General features: G+C 33.5%; 1 pseudogene; it reads right to left on the reverse strand.

The window, feature by feature from the left end:
* Nucleotides 1-3,189: 3,189 nt before the first annotated feature.
* LOC123241619 lies at nt 3,190-3,512 on the reverse strand (annotated as a pseudogene).
* Between the last annotated feature and the right edge of the window lie 631 nt (nt 3,513-4,143).

The raw sequence follows: 4,143 nt of genomic DNA on the forward strand, positions 1-4,143 counted from the left end.
CATGTAAATACATATTTATTAATCATATATTTAAATATACACATGACAGCACTTATGTTTTAAAATTTGCAGAGAAATATATATGCAAGCTTTAAAACATTATATAAATGCTATTAATACTTTGAAAGAAATAATATACATGATATAATATGCATAGGTTCATATATTCATTTATTCTATGTGTATAAACCACGTATATGTATATACTAATATTGTTGATTCTATTATGTTACTATAATTCTATATTACAAACATTAATATAGAATTATATATTATATAAAGATGTATATGTATATATACATAAACCTGTATATATGTATATACATCTATCTATCCATCTATCTCTCCATCCATCCATCCATCCATCCATCTGTCTACCTCTTATTCATCCATCCAAACATTCATCAATCTCGCTCTCTTTCTCTCTATTGATCTATCTATCTATCTATCTATCTATCTATCTATCTATCTATCTATCTATCTATCTGTCAGCCCAACGCTCACCAGTCTAGGGAATCAGTGCTATTATTATCCCCATTTTGCAGATAAGGAAACCAAGGCTGAGAGAGATAAAGTGATCTCTGTCCAGGGCCACACAGTGAGTATCTAAAGGCTGAACCTCAGGCCTTCTTGTGTCTGGTGTTTTGTTCTAGTCTCTATGCTATGTAGCAATCTGTTTCTGCAAAAGGAAAAACAATGGCAAAAGTTGAATTTCTTGCTAGTTCTCTTCCCTATTCTTTATGTCTTGAAAGATTTGTGATTGTTGGTGATTATTGAATTTATATTGCTAATGGTTGTGAATAATAAAATTTTTTTAAAAGTATAAATTGGAAAGCATGATTGGCAGAAAGATATTATTTTGACACATATATTATATCCAGTAAGCTATTTTTCAGAATATAGACATGTACCATGTTAATTTTATATAATTTGGCAACATTATAAAACATCCTCCCTCTCACGTGTTTTTGCTTTCTCTTGTTCTTTCCAACTTTCTTTCCATTCACATACATATATAATTATCTAGTATGTAGGCATGCTGACAAGAAGACTGGGTTGACTTGAGATTTTTTTCAGAGTTATCCTATATAAACTTTGTATCAGCAGAACACCAAACATTTTTTTCTTAGGTATATTTTCTTAAGAATTTTAATTCTCAAAAATAAAATAAAATGTTTTCTCCAATTATTTAAATTTTAAAAGTCTATTCAGCATATTTTTTCTCTTTTAAGAAATGTCTGATATTCAAAGTTCATTTTAGGCTCTTCATATTTTGTTACAAATCCTTCGTGGGTAACTGAACTGGATTTTGTCATGTACCTTTTTTGTAGCATACATAGAATTTAGCATAGTGTCTTGCATCCAGGAGGTACTCATAAAACACATAATTAATTTTGAAATAATTATCTTGGATTTTAGAATTTTCCTTCTTTTTTCCAAAGTAAATGAACTCAGTTGTGTTGTCAGTAGACCCAGGTATATTCAGTGTAGTCTTTTTCTCTATCTCTTGCTAATTCAGGTGTGCATGTGCAGCTACCTGTACAATAATTAGAAAATAATTCTGATTTCAAGATAATCTTTTGTACAATGAAATTAAAGACCTGAGATAAAGTTGAAGGATACTGGACATCTGAAAAAATGGTTTTTAAAAAATTTCTTCATTCAAGGTTTACATCACAATTGTTAACAATTTCTAGTGTATTTTTTGCCAATTTCCAGAAAGTGTACAAAACCCATTTCAATCTAGAAAAAGAAACATTCATAAAAAACAAGAAGATTTTTTTTACTTAATTCATTTAGACTTATCCAAATCTCTGAAAAATATCCTATTTGAATTTCTAAATGTTCTCCAAGAAAATGCTGTATATTTTTGGTGTTCCTGCTGTAGATAGGAAGGGTCTTAATAGTAAAAGAATCTGCTTATACGTTATTTGCTTCATTTTGACAACCGGGTGCCAGCTTCTCAAATTACAATTTAAATGACATTCTTATTAAATTACTAACTGTGGATAATGAAATATAGGATGTTGGAGAATTCCTCAACTCACCAGTACTTAGACCCTCTCTGAGGATAACTCCTTCCATCCTGGTCCAAATGATTGGAGGTCAATAAATTAGAAGGCAAGGTAAATTAGATAAAAGCTTCATTAGCATCATCTTATGGGTATTGGACAAGTGAATAGTAATGGCTATTAAAAAAGGGAGATATATGTATGTATGTATGTATGTATATATCGTTTTATATATGGGGAGGTATATGGTTTTATGCAATTTTAGGGAGACATTTCCAGGCAAAGAGGAAAGTTCAATAAGCCTTTCAGGGGAAGCTATTTGGCCATTTTCCTTATTTGGGATATTGAGGAATAGGAACAGGATGTCAGACAATCTGGGGGAGAATGTGTTAACTCTGGAGTCTTAGGAGTTGCCTAAAACCAGTTCTGTTTCAGTGAGATAAAGTTTTCTTTGTCGTTAATCTCATTAGAATGTCCTGTTTAGGCAGTAAATTTCCAAGCTAGTGGAGGCCTCCCTTTAAGACAGAATCAGTACATGCTCACCCTGTCCTTGCCAGCCTGAGGGTATCTATTTATACAATCCAGGGCTGCTCTGTTTCTCTGGCCTCGAAGGTTATTTTTTCTGGGGACATGTTTTCCCCAAACTCACAATTCATGTTTTGGGGTTGTTTTTTTTTTGTTTTGTTTTTTCCTGCTTCTTCCATAAGGATAACCCAACATCAGAAACAAGCATACAAAACAGTTAAATGAATGAATGAGAAGTATTTATTGTTTTTCTATGGGTCAAATAGAATGTTAAGCTGGGAAAACAAATACAAAAGTGAGGTAGTCTCAAATCTTAAGGAATTGACATTCAGAAAGGAGGGAGAGCATAAACATGGCAGTGGTCAGTCAACAAGGCAAAAGAGTTCTGATTCTGGGAAAACCAAATGTTTCTCTTTTTATTGTGGGGTAGAAGGTGCATATAATATTAAAATAAAATCAAAAGCTTCTCTTACATATATCTGTATTTTCTTTCCCTAGCCATCAAATTGTAAGCCTGGAATTCATCTGAACATTCTAAGGGCTTCTAAGGGCTTCTAAGGGCTTCTAAGGGCCTGGGTCTGCTCATGCCCTTATCCTTGGGGCAGCCATATGGGGATATCTTGAACATGACCTTTTGGGATACTGTAATGGGTCAGAATTGGGAGGAGTTTCTTAGCTTGGGTTCATTTTTGCCCTTCTGCTTCATGTATATGACAAAATAGTCATTACACGCAATAGTCAGCCCAGCAATTAGTGAAAAGAAACTCTGTAAGTTCACTTTTCCATCTTGGCACTTGTTCAAGTCTTTCATAATCTTGTCCACAGTTAAAGGGTCTTTCTGGTTTTCCAAGAATCCAGGAATTCTTTTTCCTCGAGAACTCTTAGATCTTTTTTTTCTAAATAGCCTTTGTCTCCAGCAAACTTAGGAAACGTAAACATCATGGTATCCATGGCGTGTTCCATTTGAGATGGCATCTTGGTGGTGTCTAATGAAACCTTGCCTTAGCAAGAAATAGCAGCTGAGCAAAGATACACACATACATCCATAGTATTGATTTTAAGACAGAAGGTAAGGTTTAAAAATAATGTGTCATGGGCCAATATCCTACCCACTCACCCAATTACACCCTGACCCCCCAAGTAGTTGTCAGACTTTTACCAGCATTCACGGTGATAGAAAACAATGACAGAGGAGATGAGGAGAAAAGCTTGAAAGTGGTCAAATAGGAGTATAGAGGCACATAGTGTAGATCCTTCCAGGTAGGATCTCCAGAAGCCCAGATTGTGGGTGGTAGTAATTACGATAAAAGCCTAGAATTGTACCTTCCCCCCCAAATCATATACTATCATCTCAGTTTTCTTCTATCATCTCTTCTGGTTGATTGGATCCAACATCATGTCCACTAGTTAAAAAAACAATTCTTACCATCTTAACTGCTCCCATACTCCATCAAGGTAGTCTTCTCTCTGTGTAATAATAATAATAATAATAATAATAATAATAATAATAATAATAATAATAATAATAATAATAATAGTGATAGTAATAAAACAGCAGCAACAAGTGATGATAATAATGAACTGAGTCAGTTAGAAGTCTGTATTA

This window comes from Gracilinanus agilis, chromosome 3 (genome assembly GCF_016433145.1).
Source record: "Gracilinanus agilis isolate LMUSP501 chromosome 3, AgileGrace, whole genome shotgun sequence".
NCBI lineage: Eukaryota > Metazoa > Chordata > Mammalia > Didelphimorphia > Didelphidae > Gracilinanus > Gracilinanus agilis.